Genomic DNA, 24,468 nt, shown 5'->3' with positions numbered 1-24,468 from the left:
GGATCTTACTTATTGATCCACACATTTTCCTACATCTGCCTCATACTCACATGAGACCTGCCAGCATCCTGCACACATTTGCATGTGTGGCTGCAAGGGAAAGTGGTCTGCCTTCCTCACACCACGATTTATTTAAGTCATATGTTTGGAATTGTTTTTGTTTTATTTCATTTATTTTTCTTGTTTTTAGCCACTGGGCCATACTGATTCCAGTGTTAGTCATTATCAGAGACTTGAGCCAAGTGTACCTTAAACTTGAAGCTCTTCATTCTTAATTTCTTGACATGAACTGGGTAACTTCTCAGTTGATGATGACATTAGATTGGAACCTAAGAAAACTTTATTTGAAATGTATGGAAATACATGGAGAGCGTGGGAGCCTAGGGAGCTGACGCAGGTCACTCCCTGAACACTGCTTGTGAGGTTTCTTGGGCTCCAGAGCCACGCTGCTTTCCCCAGCCCTCCTCAGAGAAGGTGGCACAGACTCTGCTCTGTCTCAGGTTTCCAACCTCTTCAGGTCCCGGGCCTCTGGCCAAGGAGGACAGAAGCAGGAGGATTTCCAGGGAACAAGCCAAGCTCTATGCTCTTACCTCCCCTGGGCCACACGCCTTCCCCTGTCTAGACTCTCTAATTGGGAAACTAACCCTGACTGATTAAAACTTCTTTCAGATTTCGCCTTGTATCTTGACGTTACCTTTTGAAAATCCCAAAATCCAAACTTTTCACTCTATTTTTTCTCTGTTGTTCAGTGCCTCGTGGACTAGTGGCTTGAATAGAGAAAGGATCAAGAAATAGCAAATGCAATGCCCCAGAAAGTGAAGATTGATCACCAATAATTATATATAAAAATATGTGTCCAGTGACACCAATAGCAGTTTTAATCCTCATTCTTCCTTTTCACATGTAATATAAAATTTAAAGGGCTTCCCCAGAGGCTCAGCTGTAAAGAATCCACCTGCAATGCAGGAGATGCTGGTTTGATACCTGGGTGGGGACAATCCCCTGGAGAAGGGTGAGGCAACCCACCCCAGTATTCTTGCCTGAAGAATCCCATGGACAGGGGAGCCTGGAGGGCTATGGTCCATTGGGTCACAAAGAACTGGACATGACTGTAGCGACTGAACATGCACACATAAAATTTAAAATGTGATGAAAATTGAGACTGCTGAATGACAGTGAGTTTCTTTGTAATTCCTAGACCATTTCCAAAACAGTATGGCAACAATTAGGAATACCTTAGAGAAAAGCACTACTCAGAATTTTCCACTGATGAAAGAGAAGCTTCATGCTGATAAACCTACCTCCCCGTCCCCCACCCCACCTCCACCAATGAGCAGACACACTGGCTCTCCTCCATTTCAACCAGCAACTAAAGGCCTTCTGATCCCACACACTGTGATTTACCCATTGGGTATGAGTGGCCCTTGTTGGTTATTTCAGTAGGATTGTTTTACTGCAGTGATCTTTAATATAGTCTCACCCAAATCCACATTGGTCCTCATCTCTTCATCATCACAAAAAGATGAGAAGGGCAAGTTTCGGCCTCTTCCTTTGTGATGTACAGGACCCAAAACCATGAAGCAAGGCATTGACAAATCTTGGACTAGACTCCAGACATCTTTATTTAAGTCATATGTTCAGAGGGGTTATTTTTGCTTTGTTTTGTTTATTTTTCTTCTTGTTTTTAGCCACTGGGCCATGCTGATTCCAGTGTTAGTCATTATCAGAGACTTGAGCCAAGTGTACCTTAAATTGAAACTGTTCATTTTTTATTTCTTGGCATGAACTTGGTAACTTCTCAGTTCAGTTCAATTCAGTTCAGTCACTCAGTCATGTTCGACTCTGCAACCCCATGGCCTGCAGCACGCCAGGCCTCCCTGTCCATCACCAGCTCCCTGAGCTTACTCAAACTCATGTCCATCGGGTCAGTGATGCCATCCAACCATCTCATCCTCTGTCTTCCCCCTTCTCCTCCCACCTTGAATCTTTCCCAGCATCAGGGTCTCTTCTAGTGAGTCAGTTCTTCACATCTGGTGGCCCAAGTATTGGAGTTTCAGCTTCAGCATCAGTCCTTCCAATGAATATTCAGGACTGATTTCCTTTAGGATGGACAGGTTGGATCTCCTTGCAGTCTAAGGGACTCTCAAGAGTCTTATCTGATACCTCAGTTCAAAAGCATCAATTCTTTGGTGTTCAGCTTTCTTATAGTCCAACTCTCACATTCATATAAGACTACTGGAAAAACCATAGCCATGACTAGACAGACATAGTCAAAGCTAGATGTTCTCTGCTTTTTAATATGCTGTCTAGGTTGGTCATAGCTTTTCTTCCAAGGAGCAAGCGCCTTTTAATTTCATGACTGCAGTCACCATCTGCAGTGATTTTGGAGTCCAAAATAATAAAGTCTGTCACTGTTTCCACTGTTTCCCCATCTGTTTGCCATGAAGTGATGGGACCGGATGCCATGATCTTAGTTTTCTGAATGTTGAGCTTTAAGCCAGCTTTTTCACTCTCCTCTTTCACTTTCATCAAGAGGCTCTTTAGTTCTTCTTAGCTTTCTGCCATAACTTCTCAGTAGATGGTGACATTAGATTGGAACCTATGAAAACTTTATTTGAAATTTATGGAAATACATGTTTCTCCTCAATATGCAGCAGCAGTCACTGGATAGAGTTACTTTTCCTGTATATACATATATATATAAAACAGTCTTTTTTAGCAAAAAAAAAAAAAAGACTTTTTCTTTAGTTTTTTTGCATTGTACTTTTGTGTTTTTTTAACCTTATTGAAGTATAATTAATTTACAATGCTGCATTTATTTTTGCTGAGCAAAGTGATTTGATTATACATATATATATATGTATATGTACTCTTTTTCATGTTCTTTTCCAGTGTGGTTTATCACAGGGTATTGAATATAGTTCCCTGTGCTATACACTAGGACCTTGCTGTTTTTCGATTCTATATACACTAGTTTCCATCTGCCAACCCCAAGCTCCCAATCCTTCCTTCCCCTACTGTGCCTCCCCCTTGGCAACCATAAGTCTATTCTCTTTGTGAACCTGTTTCTGTTTCATAGATAGGTTCATTTGTGGTGTATTTTAGATTCTACATATAAGTTATATCATATGGTACTTGTCTTTCTCTTTCTGATTTACTTCACTTAGTGTGATAATCCCTGTCCATCTATGTTGTTGCAAATGGCATTAATGAAAGGGTTTCTTAGAAAATACTTTCTAGACTAGGGACACAATTTTAATTAAATAGAAGCCATTAGATAAAATAGAAGCTACAGACAACTGCTCTGTGGATGTTCTTCTGAGGTCAGAAATAATTTGATCAAACACCTTCCTGAAATTATGTCTGTGTGGAATCTCACTATATCATGCAATTGAAATTCAAAGGAAACTCTGATGAGTAACCTGCTACTAAATGATACAATGTAAAATTTAGATGCCAAAAAATTGATAAGCAATTAAAAACTCAGCTAGTCTTCATACCTTAAGCAAATGAATATATTTCAAAAACTATGATAATTCTCATTATTAATCTCAAACTTATACTTTAGAACACTCAATGCACCAAGTGAAGTTTTCTTTTTTTCCTTTGTCCCCAAACACAATTCCATTTAACTTGGAAAAAGTTTCATTCTCTTTTATTAACCTGTGTTTATGAAGCACCTACTTGGAACAAGTTACCATGCTAAGCATTATGGATATTTTAAAGGGATAATAAAAAGTGTCCCTTTCTTAAAGTAGTTTACTAGATATTTGTTACAGAAGACGTGCTTTTAAAAAATACTGTATTTCTAAAAATAAGTTTTAGATATTAACGAAATCATCTTGATAGACTAATCTCTCCTGGTGTTCCTCTCCTCTGGCAAACAATCCAGTCCCTGCATTCTGAATGGGGAAACTATTCTCCATTTAGCTTGATGGCCTAGTCTTGGCCATCTAAACTTTTGTTTGACTACTCATAGAATACCTGAAGTAAAGCCTGTATATTGATTTATTTTAAAAATATATATTTATTTGCCTGCGCCAGGTCTTAGTGGGGGCAGGCAGGCTCTTCGATCTTTGTGGCGGCACTCAGGGTCTTCTTTGGCATGTGGGATCTAGTTCCCTGACCAGGGATCAAACCTGGGCCCCCTTCATTGGGATCTCAGAGTCTTAGCCACTGGACCACCAGGAAAGTTCCAAGCCTATATATTTAAATGTGGTTAATTAGCAGTTAAAGGAAAACAAAAGACAAAATAAACGCACACACCATGGCACAAGATCATGGGCTCTAGGATGTGTATGTATTTATCTTCAGCTTGGGCGTCTCCTCTTGGCTGCTCTTACTCTCATTTCATCTGGAAGAGGCTGCCTTCAAACTTCACCACCTTGGGATCACCCTCAAGGACTTCTAGATTTAGCAGACTATGAGCAGAATGATCGTGATCATGGGCTTTGAAGTCTCACAGATATGAGTTCAAATCCCGATTTGGCTACACACCTGCGTAGATTGAAACCAGTAGCTATGTACTATCTTTAGGACGATAGCATTAATAACGCCTTCTTCGTCGGGTTGTGTTTGGAATCAGAAGAAATAGCAAGTACTTAGCACACTGCCCAGCTTAAGTGCACAATACATGGCAAGTATTATCATGATCAAAATAGTAATGATCATTTAAAACCCCTAAAAGATAGCAAGACCCAGAGTGAATGGAGTCCCCTCTCTATTTAACTAAAGCCTGCATCTCAGTTTTCATTTTCTGTCTCAGAACCTGCCTCATCCTATATAACAGCACCAGTAAAGTCCACTCCCACAGAGAAAAGCTTTGCTTACGTGTACCAGTACACGTAAACAGGACAATTCACTCAATAAAATACACCAAACACACAGTCATGCATGACACATACATAAACTGATCAGAAAGACTTTAGTTACAAATGCATAAAAGGATGAACAATAATTACAGGAGATAGTTCAAGGCTCCAAATGATTAATTTGCAAACATAAAGCATATAAATGACAAAGAGACAAATGTAGATAAATGTTATGCTTTTGAAAAAGACTCTTTGTTCAAGTAAGTTTCAGAAACCCTGATTTTTAAAAAGTTAAGTTTATTAATGCAAGGCTAAGCATAATCAATAACAAGTCATGGAGCTTAAATAGTGAATATATAATTGGTACTATTTCCCTAATTTATGAATCTGAATTTTCAGAAACATGTCAATCTTTTCCTACAGTGGTGGGGATAGTTTAAGAGCCAGTTTTCTATGGAACATTGGGAATGACTGGTAAATTCGAAAAAGCTTTGTTATTCTAGAAGACAGATAGCTCTATGGGCTCTAAGAGGCTGGCAAGTTTTAATGGGAAAGAGATTTAATCTCTTTGAAGAATGGATAGGCTAAAGCATTCAATTCCTATTAAGAGGAAAAATAAACTGATAGGTAGCTACTTAAAGATATTTTTACAAGTTCTCTTATTTACATCTTTCCATTTTCGCTCACTCATAACTTTAATAGCCACGAAGGATTTGAGGTGGTTCCCAACACATGTTTACACCTCCCGTCCACTAATCCCACTTCAAAATACTCCTTTCTCTGGTGCGATGCTCTGTGGTTTATGACTTCTTCATCTGCAGAGTTCAGGAAATATAAAGTGCCTAAGAATGGTGGGGGTTGGGGTAGCAGTCTTGTCAGTGATACTGCTTCTCAGCCCAAACACAGATTCTTGCACTTTAACAAGCATCTCAGGTGACTCCGGGAAGGTAATGCAAGACTATAGTTTTTGAATGTGGTTTTAGATTAATGTTACTTAGAAAAAAATGTCTAATCACAAAGGTTGATCTCTAATCACACTCTAAAAACAGAGATATTTCTCTGGATAGATGATGATGATACACAGATGACAGATGGATCCCAACAGTTTTTTAAATTGAAATATGTTTGATGTACAATATTATATGTTATAGGTATACAATATAGTGATACACAATTTATAGGTTACACTCCATTTATAGTTATGGAGTCATGCTGAGGTTTGACAGAAAACAACAAAATTCTGTAAAGCAACTATCCTTCAATTAAAAAATAAATAAATTTATAAAAAATATTAGCCATATTCCCTGTGTTGTGTACCTTTGTAGCTTATTTTGTAATTAAGAGTTTGTGTCTCTTAATCCCCCAACTCTAAATTGTCCTTCCCCTTTTCGCTCTCCCACTGTAACTACTAGTTTGCTCTCTATATTTGTGAATCTGCTTCTTTTTGTTATCTTTGTTAGTTTTTTGCATTTTTTAGATTCAACATATAAGTGATATAATAAAAGCTATGGATGCAAAGAGTGTTAAAAATGAAAATTATGAATAGGAATAATTGAGACTAGAGATTTCTCATTCTATGCTGGAATAAATCGATTCCAGCAGGAATATGACTCATACTTTTAACTTATTTAGAACTCTGGGCCAGGAAGAATAACTCTACCCAGCCCTTGAGTTCAAGTTTGCAGTGTGTGGTTTTTCTTGAGAGTATCTTCCTCAAGGTGGGAAATCAGGAACCTGATTCTGAACACCAGTCAGAAAGTCAGGAGCTGGGCCTTTCTCACCTGGCAGGGGAGAGTAAGAAGATGGGAGAGGATAGAAGAATTTTAATCTCCAAGGACAAGGAGGCAGGAAGTAGGGAGCAATGCATTAGGAACTTAGCCAAGCAGACTGTGGTTTTGGGCAGGGACCCAGTCACAATGAAGTTCCGGAAAGTAAAAACCCACACTACAAAAAGCAAAAATTAGAATGTCAAAGATGAAGATTACAAGGAAAGCCTCAGTTTAGTGAACACTTGGATACTTAGGTAATTTATCTAGAGAGGTCAGATGCCAGGCTGAGGTCTATAGTGAAGAAGCATTCCTCAGACTTGTACCTAAGGCATTATCAGTGTAGCAAGCAGGTATGGCTATATCCAGGAGACAGAGATTCTGGGTACTGTTGGGAAGAACTGGGTAAGGCTGGGATCAACTTTCATTGGTGGTATTAAAACAGCAACACTTTTCATTAATTATTCTTTGAATGTTGACATGTTTTCTCTATCACTTTTGGCACATCTTCTTCTCACTGCTCTTTCAGCATAGTGACTAATGCACCTAATGGTGAGAAGAAAAACATAAAACCCAGCAATGCTGGGTTCATTTTTATTGCAGTCTTGGTATTTTCTGAAGTTTGATGTAATAAGATCGTCAGTCCCTGGTGTGTTAGGCATGATGAGAGCCTGACAGACGTAGCACAGTAACTGAGTCACCAGAGTCCCTGCTCTCAGAAAAGGGCTCAAGCTCCTTCTCTGGGAAGCCAGCTCTGGTCTGCTTTGCCCTCATCTCTTCTTCTCTGTGGCATTCTTCAGCACTTCTTTTAGTGGTCTCTGAGGGTTCTAACCTTTCTCTTTTTCCATACTCCCACCCCCAGCTTCCCATCCCTCCTAAGTCCTGCCCAGTTCCCTTCTGGTACCTCCTGCTTTTCACTTGCTGGTTCTTCTTTATTTTTTTCCACCTGCCAGTTCTTGTCTGCATCCCATCTACTCGTGACCTCGCAGACCTCCCTGTCCATGATTTTCAGATCTCTCTGAAATAGTTTGACATTTCTGTCATTGAAATTTCTTACTATCTAAAGCACAAAGAAAACAGATCTCCTCCTTTTTCCAGGCACAGAGCTCTGTGATTTTAAAACTCCTTGTCTTCATCAGACTGATTTTTTGACAGGCTAATCCTGCCCCGAGCTAGTCAACATTCTCTCTCAAAGCATGGTATACTTCACAGATGCATTCATTTATTCATCTATTTTCTTGAGAGATGACTGGTCTATAACAATGTATAGTTTCAGGTATACAACATAATGGGCTTCCCAGGGGGGTTAGTGGGTAAAGAATCCACCTGCAATGTAGGAGATGCATGCAGACATAAGTTCTATCTCTGGGTTAGGAAGATCCCCTGGAGGAGGGCATGGCAACACACTCAGTATTCTTGCCTAGAGTATCCCATGGACAGAGGAGCCTGGCAGGCTACAGTCTGTAGGGTCACCAAAGAGTTAACACACCTGAAGTGACTGAGCACGCATGCAACATAATGATTCATATTTCTTTGTATTGCAAAATGATCACCACAATAACATCAGTCACTACACATAGTTATAATTTTCTTCTCTTTTTTGTGATGAGGACTTTAAAGATCTACTCTCTTAGTGACTTTCGAGTATATAATACAGTATTGTTCATTAGTACCATCATGCTACACATTATGTTTCCAGGACTTATTTATTTTATAACTGGAAGTTGGATGTATCTATTTGTCATTTTGGTTTTATATTCACTTGAGTCTCTCTATCTTTTGTATTATCTCCCACTCTTTTTCTCCAAACTCACCTCAGTACCTCAGACATATGTCATTAATATGTCTCAAATATGTCTCATTACTGAGCCCCAGATCAAGTAGTTCCAGCAAGGCTATTATGGTTAAAAAGTTGGAGACCATTAACTGACATGATTACCAAAGAGAGAGCTTGACCTCACTGGGTGGAACAACCACCCTGCCCCTTCTCCAGCCTCAGAGAGACTCTCCCAGTGATGCCTCAAGAATGACGAACTTTCAGAAAGTATCTACTGACTCCACCAAAACAATCAGGGAATAATTGCAGAATCTCCTCTTTATGATATTCATATCCAAAAAAATTCTCCAAGGAACCCATAAAGAATTTCCCAGTCAAGTACTCCTCAAAAGGATAGCAACGAATAAATCTAAGTATTTTCTATGTAATATTAAAGCAAAAAATTTATCAGCACTTTCAGGTTTCATATTTTTTCCAAATATAATTATGGTTCATGAAAAGCAAATCTTAAAAATAAGAAAGCTTGTTGTTTTTTCTAACTCTCACCTACCATGTTCAAACTTCTTCTCTACCCCAATTCCCACCTAAACCCACCCCAGGCCCAAGCTGTGGGGAGAAATCCCTGAGAAACCTCATGGTCCAGACTCATTTACTAACAATTTATCAGGGCCCAGCTCTATGATCTCTTTTCAGCAAACATTTTTTGTATTAGGATGTGTCTGTGTCTGAGTGTGTGTGTGTGTGTTTGTGTGTGTGTGTGTAAGAGAGACACACATATAGAGAGAGATGTCCAGCCTTTAAAGCACTTGCTATGCAGTAGAAATACAAGAGTTGACATTTTCTGAAGGATCAAATATTTGCTATTTATGGTGCAAAGTTATTTATATCCATTATGTCATAATCTTTGTAGCTTTTTCATATTATTATTCCCACTTTAGAAATTAAAAATATAACTGCCTGAGACTGAGAAAAACTAAATAACTTGCACCATCATACAGCAAATTTCAGGGAGTGGTTTTGTTTCAGACCCTCGTTTGCCTAGATTTTCTCAAACAGCACACTGTTCCACCACCATTTCCCATCTTTTGAATTCACCCTCTAGGACAGACTATTCCATAATCTCCAGCCTCCCTGAAACTGACAGTTCACTGATCCTATTTTTTTTCACACACACCCCCACACACCCCTTCCCTCTTTACCCAGCTTAAAATCCATGATCCACCTGGAACACTCCTCAGCACACACCTTCAATACCTGTGTGGTTTGTCTCCTTTGCAGCTCACTTTGCAAAACCCCAACCCTAGTTAAACCCAACCCTCCATCACCTCTGTGTCTGCTGCCTCCCAGCTGCTCACGGCAAAGAGAAACAAAAAGCCAGGAAGACAGGTCTTTTATGAGACAAAAACTATGTCAGCCCTTATGGCAGGCACTTCGACAGTTGTTCCAACTTGTGTCTAAATGACTGGCCAGAACATCAAACTGAATAAGTCCCACAACTTCTAAGTGCTTTCCAAGACGAAGCTTGCCTTAGATGTAGATTACTAATCATTGGATGAAATTGTATTCATCGGTGAGGGCTATTTCTCCTACTTTCCTTAAGCTCTCTTTTTCTTCCTAGTAACATATGAAGCCTACTTTTAGAACCAATGTGGTCACCTTCACTAAGTTAATTTTTTTAAAAAAGATACTCAAATAGCTACTACAGAAGCATGAATAGTTTTTTCTGATCAACAGTGTTGCACACAAATGTCATCAGAAGAAAACAACTGGTTGCCTCCAAGTGGACTCACAGCAACAGCATGTTTACCCTCAGTCTCTCAGGCTCAAAAGCCTAATGTATTCAGGTCACCAAGAGCAAATACAAGCACTCAGTCTAAACTCACAGTAACCAAACTTGTTGACAAATGCATAAAACCAGAATCCAACTACAGATAGGCCTATTACCATGTCTGTAACACTGAAATTAGCATCACCACTGTTCCTCTGCTATATAGGAAGCCAAATCAAAAGTAGAAGTTTGTCTGATGAGCTTATAATCAAAGAAGATAATTTGCCCTAATTAAGTACATGTTGTCCTTAGTTTAAGGTAACCCAGGGCATCCAGTGCCACAATACTGACACCTTGCCAATGGAACTGGAAGTTCATCATCAGTTGGCTTCATTCCCCCTCCTTGACTTAGCTGTTTGGATGAACACTTGTTGAGAGTGGCCTCTGTCATCCTCCTTTTGTAATAGAGAAAATATCTTTCTATAATAATAGCAATTCATTCAATCTGGTTACTGTTCAGTAACAGAGCTACAAACCAATCTGTCTATGATAACTTGACATAACTCTGATTTTTCATTACTTGTTTTCATAGATAAATTCTCAGAGTTCAATTGTATACCACAGACTTACAAATTCTTGGAGAATCCCTTTCTGCAGCCTCTTCATGACATCAGTGGGGATTCCAGAATAAGTAGGGGGAAAGTGCAACTTGGGGATTCCCAAGCAGTTCTAGGGATAAGGAACCCACCTGCCAGAGCAGGAGACATAAGAGGCACAGATTCGATCCCTGAGTCAGGAAGATCCCATGGAAGAGGGCATGGCAATCCACTCCAGTATTCTTGCCTGGAGAATCCCACGGATAGAGGAGCCAGGTGGGCTACAGTCCATGGGGTCACAAAGAGTCAGACACTACTGAAGTGACTTAGTCCCTTAGTCCCTCACAACTTGAGGTCAATTTGGGGAGATAAGAAAAAATCAGGTAGGAAGCTTATGGCATTTCGTGGCCTTTTTCACCTATGTTTATGGCTGGTATATCTTGATAAGTGTCAGAAAACTGATCACAGAGAAAAATTCAATTAATGATTTCAAAGAGTCCTCCACATGGTGTCTCTAATATTTTTTTCAAAGTGTTATCATCACAGTGAAATGCTCCTATTTAATCTGTGTCATTCTTGTGCACCAGAAAATCTGTAGCAACAAGGAAACTCTTTTCTATTATATGGTCTTTTCAATGCAGAGCAATCTAAGCCATCTTTATCACCAAGCGCACTTGTGATATCCATTCTACTGCACTGTAATAAGCAAGATATCAAAGATATTGTTTTCTCCGCTTTGTCTTTCCTGCACTCTCAATTTGTTTTCTTTGAAATTCGGTCAAAAGAACATAGCTTCCTGTCGCCAAACTCATTATCAGTACAATAAGATAATTTTCACAGAAAGCAATAACCATGGATGGCATTCAAACTGCTGATGTCTATATTAAGATCATATTTTTCAACCAAAAGAGTCTTTTCTTAAATTAATTACTGAATACCAGTTAACTCCTCTGAGCATTTAGATTTTTTTACCTTAAGTAATTAACTCCTCTGACCCTCCCTCATCTTTTGAACACTGCGAATGGCTGTCGTTAGCAGCCTGTCAGATGTGCCTCTCAGGCTCTCCACACACAGACGCAGATCTCAGCCGCATCACCCTGACTCCTAACTGGAGACTGCACACCTCAGCCTGAGACCCCCTTTCGTTGGAGGCTTCCTGCACACAGACTCTGATTTCTGCAGAAAATGCCACCAAGGTGATCTTCACCATCTGCCCGGCGTTGCTGGGGAGCCATCATGGGCACGTGCTGGAAGAAGAGTCTATGTTTCCCTCACGTTGGTCTGTGCTATTTTTTCCACCCACCAAGCCAGGAAGCTGCAGAAATCTCTGGCAAGCGGCCACTTTCAGTTTTCTCAGAAGCCAAGAGAGTGGTTCCCCTGTATTTTAGAAAAGGCAAATGCTGCCTTGTTCAACCTAATCATTACTTGGAGAACAATTGCAAAGAATCAAGCCCACTGCTTTTTAAGCCTAAAGAAGCAGCCTGGGCAGCCTTTTGAATGTTTCCACTTCTCATCGCCCGAGGACAGAAAAGCCATATAGACAATGGGCTCTGTTCCAGGGGAGCCACCCACCTGCTGACGCTCTGAGTATAGGAACATGCTATTTCTATTCCATCCTGGAACTCGCAACCGGAATGGGACCAAACCCTGGTACCAAGTGACCCTCCTAGGAAAGTACACAGTCGTCATCCACTTCAAGCAGGATGCAGCCACGTATAACAGAAGCCGCTGACTCTTTCCTCTGCCATCTGTGACTGGGCTTTCGGGTTCATGTAGAAGTGTGGGCTCTTGGGGAAAGCAGGGCTGGGTGTGGTGTCAAAGCAGGAGGATTAGGGCACTGACGTGGAAGAGGATTTGAGAAAGAGAACTCTGAAAGCAAAGAAAGAAGTTCTCAGGGGAGCTGAACAAGGGCCAAAAATAACCCTTCTGCAGAGAAGTGTCTGGGGAAAAGTTATGAAAATTCCCTTTGCAATGGGTCTTAGGTGGTTATTTTCCACTGCTACTTTAAGATACATGGCTGTGATTTTTTTTTTAATATATTCCACTACTAGGCTTACAATTTGATGTGAGCTGCCCCAAATAAAGTTATTATTTACTCTTATTCCCACAAGCTATTTTTTTAATTAATTCATTCATTTTAAAAAACTGTATTGAGTAACTGCTCTTTGAGAAACACTTAGCCATTTGCCATGGTGGATGGGAAACTCATGAAACACTACAAATTTTATTGATAAATCGAGATCAATTAAAATATGGTAAGAACATGCAACCAGGAATTGAAAATAAAAATGTTCTTAGGGTAATCCTTCATTATTTGTAAACCTTGACTTCTTAATTCATAAAATAGAACTTTATGTTTAAAGGTCTCTAAATGTGTTTACAGTGTTATCATTCCAACATAGACCTTTCTTTCTTCTCCCTTATTAGCTCTATTTTCTTTAGGGCCCTCTTTTTTTTTTTTTTTTCCTTCTGTGAAACACTTTATCCTTCTGACCCTATATTAATTTCTTGGGCACTTTCATCAATTCTCATGGTTTTGATTTCCACTTAAAGACAATTCCCAACTGTAAATAGATAAATAATAGCTAAAGGGCAGGTTGGTAGGTAGATGGGCTTCCTTGATAGCTTGGATGGTAAAGAATCTGCCTGCAATGCAGGAGACCTGGGTATGATCCCTGGGTCGGGAAGATCCCCTGGAGGAGGGCGTGACAACTCACTCCAGTATTCTTGCGGGGAGAATTCCGTGGACAGAGGAACATTGCGGGCTATGATCCATGGGGTCGCAAAGAGTCAGGCACAACTGAAGCTACTGAGGACACAGATATGTAGGTGGATACATAGATAGATAAGTGATTGATTAGATACACAGGTAAATGAATGATTGATTAGAGAGATAGATGTAAATGAGCAACTTATCTCCTAATCTCCAAATCTGATATTTGTTATTCTACCAAAAGTACATTCCAAAATCATCTCAACTTTCATGTGCAAGGTTGAAAATCTATTTTTGTATTTATTGTGATAAATAATTAAACTATCTATTCAAATACCAAAACCAAGAGCTGAGAATTTTCTTCAGTCATTTGTATTGCCATCCAGTTGGTACCTATAACTATCAATCCATCCTTCCTCTAAGATCCCCATGCCTTCAATCCATCTTCAGAGCCACCATCAGAGTGACCAAATTTCAGTGACACTAATGCACTCCTTTTCTCTCAGTTTAAAACATCTAACCACAAGTTTGTTGCGAGCACCACCTTTTTTAGTCCTACCATTGGTTCCCCATCCCCAGGTTGTGTTTCTGAGTCTGAAATACACATTCCTCAGGAGTTCTGGCAGTGTGCCAGGGCAATTGAACACCTCAGGATAACATCTTGGGAACTCAATTTTACTTGATGGCAAGGAATGTAACATATGCCTTTAGTATTGAAACAAGTGGAATACACAATAGCAAAAATATGAAAGGAGACTTCAAATAAATTTTTCACTTGTGATGCCTCTCCACCCAAAGCCTATGGTGGGAGACAGAATATTCTTCTCACTTCTTTGGGATACTTTGGAACAGACAAAATGTTTGAGAAGCACTGTAAATGAAGAATGGGCTTCCCAGGTGGTGCCATTGGTAAAGAGTCTACCTGCTGCAGGAGATACAAGAGACTCAGATTTGAACCCTGGGTGGGGAAGATCCCCTGGCGTAGGAAATGGCAACCCATTTCAGCTTTCTTGACTGGGAAATCCCATGGACAGAGGAGCCTGGCAGGCTACAGTCCATCGGGTCATAAAGAGGCGGACATGACTGAGTATGCATGTAGTAAATGAAGAAAAGAACCAAAACGTCTTGCATTTGCAAATCATCTAGTCCACATCTATTATCTCAACAGCCTCATGTTCTTCTCCTGCTCCCCTTCCACCCAGGGCTCCAACAACGTAGCAAGTTACTTTTATCTCAACATGCAAAGTTGTTTCATGCACAAAGCCATAAATTAGACAAAGGTGTGGGATATGGGAGACCAATGAGTCATTCATGACAGTCTAAGTTTAGGGATTGGGAATAAAAAGAAATGAGTTTGGAGAAAAGTTGGGAAGAATTCTTGGGATCAGTTTGGGAAGAGAATTGTCTTCCACAGGTTAAGACTTAATCATGTAGGTGATGGGGAGTCCTTGATGTTTTAAGACAATGTAGGATCACCTGTCTTTCAGAAATGAAAGCTCCAAGCCAAACATTACCCCTGGTAGTAACATGTTGTATGGGTCAAAGACTGGAGTGGAAGCTTCAGGCAAGAGTCCAGGTGAAAGATAAAAGTTAACAATCACTGAAGAGTTGACCCGTGGGAATATAAGTGACACTTTTCACTCTAGGGTTTTGAGGTTAAAAACAAAAAATTCAACCACAACAGGAACCGCGATAATGATTCACTTGGTAAACATCCTGTAGATGTTTCAGGTATCTTATTAGTGAAAGCACTTCAGTTTTTCCAACTCTTAACATATATAAATTAAAATCAATGAGACAGATCACAAGGCACACCAGTTTCAGGCCTCTTTGGCATTGCATGTGCCCATTGATAAGGATGCCCTTATCATCCCAGATTTTATTCCACCTGCAGAACCCTTAGCTCTTAGATCTATTTCAAAACCCAGGCCAAAAGACACCTCCTTAGAGAATGCTTCGTCACTGCCACTCACCTCAGCAGCATCAGGAACCTCCATCTTTATGTGCCTAGAAGTTCTGTGTCCACGTGGTCCAGATGGCCTCACCTCACTGTAACACAAGTATGTCTCTGTATGTTCATCTCCTCTTTAGCCTATGAGCTTCTTGAGAGTAAGGCCACACCTGCTTCCCTCTGAATAACCAGCATCCTGCCTTAGGACTGGCACCTGTTAGACACAGTTTATTGCAACTTTATTAAAAAAAAGTCATAAAGAAACTATTACACCTCATATTTGCTTAGTGACTCATTCGTGTCTGACTCTTTGCGACCCCATGGACTCTAGGCCCTTGGATTCTCTGCCCATGGAATTTTCCAGGCAAGAATACTGGAGTGGGTTGCCATTCTCTTCTCCAGGGGATCATTCCAACCCAGGAATCAAACCTGGGTCTCCTGCATTGCAGGCAGATTCTTTACCGTCTGAGCTACTAGGGAAGCTCTACACCTCATATATATACATGTATCTCAAAGAAAATACAAGAACGTGTAAGCTCATTTCAAAATCAATGCCTATCTTACAAGACTAAATGTACATTCTATGAAATCTGACTGTTCAATGGATAAGTATTTTCTATAAATAGCACAGTCATTAACAAACAATTTTTTATTTGAGGGAAAACTGATTCAGTCATGCCAACATGCGTTTCTAAGTTGTCTATCTGAATTCTCAAATATTCTGAAAAGCATGCAGAAGAGTTTTAATATTCTACTTTAGAGATTCAGTAACTGGGAATCAGAGTCAATGTGTATATCTGAATCTTGCTGTTGACCCTCTATTGCATATATGCTATTAAGAAATTTGTGTTTATAATAAAATGCCAAAATAATAATATGTAAAGGGATGCAGATAAATCTGTCTGGTTTTTTGTCTCTGCTTTCATGGATGTGCCTTTCCTACTCCAAAGGAGAGAAATACTTCCCATAAAAGGATGACTTTTTTAATTATAAAAAGCAAATAGAAATAGTTGTTGTTAATAGACCAAGATCTTATCTCATCTGTACTACTTCACAAACACCTATAAAGAGGGAGCAAGATCAATTATAACAGATGTATGTACTTTGGTCAAGTGTTAGTTGTTCAGTCATGTACAAATCTGTGTAGCCCCATGGACTATAGCCCACCAGGCTCCTCTGCCCGTGGAATTATCCAAGCAAGAATACTGGAATGGGTCGCCATTCCCTCTCCAGGGGATTGCCCCAACCCAGGGATTGAACCCAGGTCTTCTGCCTTGCAGGAAGATTCTTAAGCATCTGAGTCAGCAGAGAAGCAGAGTAGTCAAAGACGATTTCTAACTATTTTCCTCTTTATCTCTCCTCTGTCTTTTGTAATTGCAGCCATGAAACATTACATCACTTCAAGCCATGAATCTAAATTATAACTGCTAAACTTTTTTTTTTAACTGCTAAACTTTTTAAGTGAACATAGGGAAAGGCAGTTTCTATATAAATACTTGTGCAGAATAACTGAGATAAACTCTTTATGTTGTTATTTAATATAAACATATTCTGCTTTTCCTTACCAGCACCTACTGCAAATAGCTGCATGTGCTCTATAAGATGAATGTGGTGCCTTGGTGATTTATACCAAGTACCAAAACACGAGGAATGAAAGTCTGGTTTTTGTTTTAATCAACAGGGTTAAAATAGCCTGTATGGTCCTCAAAGCTGAGATGCATCTGCCTTCATGAGTTTGGTGGTAAACACCCCAGTAACTATCTCTTTAAAAGTCAGGGAAGAAATGCTCATTTAATCAGTTTTGGTTTCTTGCATCTGAACTGTATTATGTGACATTTGAAGATTTTTAAGACGTATGTATATATATTTAAATACATATGCACATACTCTATAATATTCAAGAGAAGACTTGAGAACTACCTTGGTCTCCAACCATACATGCCATAAATGTAAACATTTTCATAAATTCTAAATAAAAAAGAAAAATATTTCAGCTAAAATCCAAGAAAGACATGTGTGTATATTAATATATATGTACAAAATCCAAACGTATATATATATGTATGATATATATATATGTCCATGTACATATTTGCATTATATATATATATATATATATATATATATATATAATGGTTTTGAGCTGTGAAAAGAAATTTTAGGAAGATATCTTTGATGCATTTTTCAAAATTCCAAATAAGAGTGACAAAACCTACAAAGCTTAAGTAAGTAAACCTACTGAATGGTTTTAAAATGTATGTATAGCCAAATAAATTAATGACTTTTCCTCTTTTGCATAATGACTTCTCCTTTCCTCCAGTAACCTTTCTTATTTCTGGCATAATTCCGTTAGCTTTTGAAATCTGGACAGCTTTAAATGTAGACTCATACATTAAGAATTGAATAGTATTAGTTATTGGACATTTACAGAGTGACATGCAGTGTTTTATGTGATTTGCCAACAAAATCTCATTTTAATGAGGTAATTCTTCTTATACATGCTTTACAGATGATGCAAATAAAGTTCAGGAAAAATAAATCCACTTGCTTAGATTCACACAGCTTTTATAATTTGCTTAGTTCAGATAGGAACTCAGAACTTTCCAATTCTAAAATTTTAATTGTTTTATTCTCTGTCTTCACAGAGCTAATGTAGCCCACTGAAGGATCTCAGTATATTTTTTCAAGTCACTTTTAATTGACTATGATCATGCTTTTTCTAACTATAGTGTACAGTTAGAAATAAAGGCATTACACTTAATTATTATACATGTTGAATCTGCATGGACAAAGTGTGCTTCCAGAAGAACTGCTGACAATGATGCTTTCTTCCGTTGCTTACATAACATTCTCCCCCAGATGCTCAGACTTTCTTCCGGCTGTGGACAAGTGAAATAGGCCCTGTGGGACCTGTTGCCCCCTGTAGGAATGCTTCTTATGATGTTAGTGAGTGGAGCATGTCAAGGTTACCAGACCATGGCATCAGAATGAACCAAAGGAGCCTTTAACAGGTTGCAGAATCTTGTACAAAAAAAGTCTTGTCCCAGTGACAGCTGTAGCTATTCATGTATTCATGTAAATGCCCAAGTGTGAGCCTGTCATTTGTTTGTTTGTTTAGTGAGTGATCCTTTGTCTTTAAGCCAGGTTCACAGTGGTCCCGTTAAGAACCAGGGAATCCAAGCTCTCTAACTTTAAGCAGGGAGACCCTCTTGTCTCTGACAGTGACCTTGGTGAGACTGTGTACTCTGTCCTTTAGATCCGCCTCTGGAAAGAGAAAATGTGATTCTATTGCAATTGTCAACCTACCTGGAGTGCCATAAATAAAGATCCTGACGTCAGATGGTGGAGGCCTATCACTTTTAAAAGTTTTTGAGACACTGTATAAAAATACTTTTGTTTGTGTGGATTCAACTCTCACAGGTTCAGTTCAGTTCAGTTCAGTCGCTCAGTCATGTCCAACTCTTTGCAACCCCATGAATCGCAGCACGCCAGGCCTCCCTGTCCATCACCAACTCCCAGAGTTTACTCAAACTCATGTACATCGAGTCGGTGATGCCATCCAGCCATCTCATCGTCTGTCATCCCCTTCTCCTCCTGCCCCCAATCCCTCCCAGCATCAGGGTCTTTGCCAATGAGTCAGCTCTTCGCATGAGGTGGCCAAAGTATTGGAGTTTCAGCTTCAGCATCAGTCCTTCCAATGAACACCCAGGACTGATCTCCTTTAGGATGGACGGGTTGGATCTCCTTGTAGTCCAAGGGACTCTCAAGGTTAAAAGCCCTCAAATCTGGATAGGATACTCTTGGACTGGAAAGTAGATTTCTCAAAAGGTTTTACTGAGCATCTTTTAGAGCCACAGAATTATGTAGAGATATGAGAGTGTGAATGAGTGTGAAGACATACCGAGAACAAGAGTTCCTTATTACAATTTAGTTCAGGCTATGGGACAAACGTACATGAGGAAATAAACTACAAAGGTCAATTTTATGTGGCAGAAACTGAAACTGCCAACTAGGATCCTTAAAGAGAGCCCTTGTAAAGAATCATGAAAATCTGTTTGACCACACTTATCAATTTGGAAAGAGTAAACCTGTTCAGAGGGTTTCCCTGATAGCTCAGTTGGTAAAGAATCCGCCTGCAATGCAGGTAGACCCCGGTTCGATTCCTGGGTTGGGAAGATCCACTGGAGAAGGGATAGACTACCCACTCCAGCATTCTTGGGCTTCCCTGGTGGCTCAGCTGGTAAAGAATCCACCTGCAATGTGGGAGACCTGGGTTCAATCCCTGGGCTGGGAAGATGCCCTGGAGAAGAGAAAGGCTACCCACTCCAAAGCTGTTCAGAAATGTATTTCCGTGTCATCTTAATCTTCTGCACACTTTGGAAAGGTAAAGTTTTATTGTTGCTGCTGTCATTGTAGTTTTGTTGCCTAATAAGCAGTTCTCTACAAAGCCCATGATGAAATCAACCCTGCCTCCCTCCTCTCTTCCACTCTGCCCCACAACCTCTTCCAGTGGTGGCGTTGGTCTGAAGGAAGATGATTACTTACAAGGTAAAGTACTTTAGTTTATGTTAGTCCCAGATCTTGTCACACTATGAATTCATCTCGAACACGGCTTCTAGAATTTTAGCATCAATACTTTCTATTATCAATTCAGACCAAAAAATTAAATTTCTTTGGAATATTTAATAAGTTAAATGCTTTCTGCCAATTTTTCTCCAGAGTATACCAACGTAAAGTAATAATGAGTATATAGACAATAGCCAAGTCAGGTTTCCTATGCAATAAACCATTTTTATACACAGATTTTAAAGTTTGGTTGAGATGACTTGCAAGCATATAATACTAGTCTCTGTTTCTGAGGTTCTGTATTGAATGATGTGCACTCTCAAGATGGGATACAGAAAAGAGGCTTTTTGTTAGGAGGGTTCAAGCTGTCTGTCAAGGGCCCATGCCCACCTTATGGTTTCCCATAATTTTGAATTTTGATCTTTATAGGAGATATCTCCAAAGATGATACATATTGTAGAATCACACCTTGGGATAGACAAGCCTGAAGACCCCACAAAACTTTATGTAAAACCTGGCATAATAGGAAAAGTATGCTTTTTAGGGGAACAAGGTTGAGTTCAAGGCCAAGCTCCCAATGCCACTGTCCTTATTACCTTAGGCACATCCCTTAACCTCTCTGGGTCTCGGTTTATAAGTTTGCCCCACCTCTGTTAATGCTGGTTTTGTTTAGCAAACAAAATGATGCGAAGTTGAAAGCAAAATAAGGCATTGTTACAGATATTGAAGAGGTTAAGAGAGGATGTGGCAAGTGATTCAATTATTTCTTCCTCCTCTTTCTTCTCTTAGCTTTTGAGGCTTGGCAAAATGTTTTTTGAGTATTTGCTAAATTCCAATGATTAACACCAGAGATTCGCAGATAAAGTGGCTTGGTCCTTACCCTGAAGTAGTAACAGCGTGATCTGATCTGACTTTCATTTATAAGGATCACTCTGGATGCAGTGTTGAGAATGCATGATAGGGAGGTAAAGGCAGAAGCAGAGATACTTGGCTTCTAGACCTATGTATCTTTTTGGGCAAAAAATAATGGTTCTTTGGACAAGGGTGGTAGCAGTGGAACTAGTGAGAATTCAACTAAGATGAGGTTTGATAACTGCATCTTGGATTTAGCATGGCAAAAAAAAACTGGTATCTTTTTGGCAGAGACAAAGTTCAATCAAAGCAAAGTTACTTAAAAGAGAGGGTTACTTAAAAGAGAATGAAAGTTTATAAGCATACTGGAAATATTTGTGGTAGAAGCCAACAGGAGAGGCAAGAGTAAGAGGGAAAAACCATCAGGTTCAGAGAGACTTGCTTTGGAGGCGATGAATAAAGGTCTGATAAGCATGAAAACATGTAATGTCCTTGAGGTTAGATCAATAGGAGTGTGGTTCCTCTGAGCAGAACTCATCTCGGGTATAAAGGGGAGAAAACCTGTCTTACCCATCGTTCAATTCCATCCAAAACCAGCTGCTGTCCATTTGGTTAGGGGGCTAAGATAAATATCATAGAATTGAAGATGTCTGAAGTGGAATCAAAGAATCCTAACCCTTGACTAGGGTTCTGCCACATAGTTAAGGGGGTGGAGCTTATATAATTATGCTTTTTATGTTCTGAGTACTTTTTCTGCCACATTTAACCCTCACAACAGAAACCTAAAAGACAGATGCTATCAGATTATACTAAAGATGGGAAAATTGTGACTCAGGAAAATTAAATAAGGTACTCATCTACCTGTCTTCCCACAGTGAGTGAGTGACAAAACTAACATTCTACCTGCTCTAGCTATCTTTCCTTTTTGCTTTGAAGGACCATGGAGATGTATCTTTCAGAAGGTGAAAAGGTGGGATTAGTTGGAAACACAACATGTGGAACACTGGGAAGAGAGGACTAAAAGAGTCTATATAAGAAATAAAAATAGAGTTCCCATACAATCCTGCAACCCCACTCCAGGGCACATCTCCAGAGAAAACAACAATTTGAAAGAATACATGCACCCAAATGTCCACTGCAGCACTATTCACAATAGCCAAGACATGGAAGCAACCTAAATGTATACCAGCAGATGAATGGATAAAGAAGATGTGGTATAAGTTACAGTTGAATACTACTCAGCAAAAAAAATAGAATGAAATAATGCCATTTGCAGCAATATGGATGGACCAAGAGATTATCATACTAATTGAAGTGAGTCAGACAGAGAAAGACAAATACAATATAACTTATAAGTGGGATCTTAAAAAAAAAAAAAAGATACAAATGAACTTATTTACAATACAGAAATAGACCGACAGACATAGATAGCAAATTTATGGTTACCAAAGCGGGAAGGGACACAGGGAATAAATTAAGAATTTGGGGTTAATACATATACACTAATATATATTAAATAGATGAACAATAAGGTCCTATTCTTAGTAGTATTGGAAAATACACTCAATATTTTGTAATAACCTATAAGAGAAAAGAATCTGAAAAATTGTGTGTGTGTGTGTATATATATATACATATGTGTGTGTATATATATATATATACACATATATACATATATATAAAACTTTATTAGACTATAAGTATCACCTGAACAGTCTCCTGAGAAACCTGTATGCAGGACAAGAGAAAACAGAACCAAACATGAAACAACAGACTGATCCAAGATCGGGAAAGGAGTAAAACAAGGCTGTATATTGTCACCCTGCTTATTTAACTTCTATGCAGAGTACACCATGTGAAATGCTGGCTGGATGACTCACAAGCTGGAATCGAGGTTGCTGGGATAAATATCAGCAAACTCAATTATGCAGATGATACCACCCTTATGGCAGAAAGCAAAGAGGAACTAAAGGGCCTCTTGATGAGAGTGAAAGAGGACAGTGAAAAAGCTGGCTTAAAACTCAACATTCAGAAAACTAAGATCATGGCATCTGGTCCCATCACTTCATGGCAAATAGATGGTGAAAAAGTAGAAACAGTGGCAGATTTTATTTTCCTGGGCTCCAAAATCACTGCAGACAGTGACTGCAGCCATGAAATGAAAATACGCTTGCTCCTTGGAAGAAAAGCTATGACAAACCTAGACAACATATTAAAAAGCAGAAGCATCACTTTGGCCAACAAAGGTCCATATAGTCAAAGCTATGGCTTTTCTAGTACTCATGTACAGATGCAAGAGTTGGACCATAAAGAAGCACTGAAGAACTGATGTTTTCGTGTGGTGTTGGAGAAGACTCTTGAGAATTCCTTGAACAGCAAGATCAAACCAGTCAATTCTAAAGGAAATCAGCCCTGAATGAATATTCATCTAAAGGACTGATGCTGAAGCTGAAGCTCCAATAATTTAGCCACCTGATTCAAAGACCCAACTCACTGGAAAAGACCCTGATGCTGGGGAAGATTGTCAAAAGGAGAAGGGGGCAACAGAGGATGAGATGGTTAGATAGATAGCATCCCCGACTAATGGACATGAGTCTGAGCAAACTTCAGGAGATAGTGAAGGACAGGGAAGCCTGGCGTGCTGCAGTGTCGCAAAGAGTCAGACACAACTGAGCGACTGAACAACAAAACCAAATTGCTATGCTGTACACCCAAAACTAACACAACATTGTAAATCAACTATACTTTAATTTTAAAAAGAAATGGAACTGAATTGGGATGAGCTGTGGTTTTCAGCCTTCCAAACTGATTCCCTGAGCCTCTTCAGGTTCAGCCACTGGTTATTAGTGACTTCTAGGCTGCTCTCAAGGACCTATGAAAAAATTGCCAAGTACTAGTTATGTTTCAGTGTAGAATATGAAAGAAGTTATTATTCTAGATGACTTTTCAAGAGTTAGTGGGAATAAACAATTTTTTTTAAATTAAGACTCTCATCATAGGCTCTTGCCTCTTCCAAATTCTCACCCTTTCAAGTCTGACAAGGAATTAAAAATGTTGTTACCATGCATCACCTTCTCCAGCACTTCCTTAATTTTACAAGCAGATGTGCACATTATGGGGCTCAGGAAAACAGAGAGTCATTGCCAAGCACAGGTTGGACCTGTGAACCCTGAATATTCAAAACCATGAATAATGAGTCCAGACTCAGAGGCCATTTTTTTGGCTAAGATTTCATTCTTCAAGAATGTATTCTTCAGACTGCTTAGGAACATATAACTTATTGTGTATTTTTACCTTGGTTCAAAGGCTTTGTTACTAAAGGCTATTCCCCTCTATAGTTTCACACAGGATAATGTACCTTTGATGATGAGATCCAAGAATTCAGGAAGCTAGGAATATGGCAAATTTCTTTTTGTTTAATACATACTGCCCTCCCAACTAGCCACTCTAAAGAAGCTTATTTGCTTCCTTGTTTGTTTTTTTAAGATGTTATGCATTATTGCGTGTTTTAGCATATAAAGTTCGGATCATAAGGATTCAATATATTTAACTTTAAATGCTATATGTACTGAGGATTCTTAATATTTGATAATGGAGATTTAAATGGTATTCAAATTATTCACTAAGTGTGGAATACTGGTGTTTTGTTTTCTTCATTTTTCTGCTTA

This window comes from Cervus elaphus, chromosome 30 (assembly GCF_910594005.1).
Source record: "Cervus elaphus chromosome 30, mCerEla1.1, whole genome shotgun sequence".
Classification (NCBI taxonomy): Eukaryota; Metazoa; Chordata; class Mammalia; order Artiodactyla; family Cervidae; genus Cervus; species Cervus elaphus.
This window is presented reverse-complemented; position numbering follows the sequence as displayed.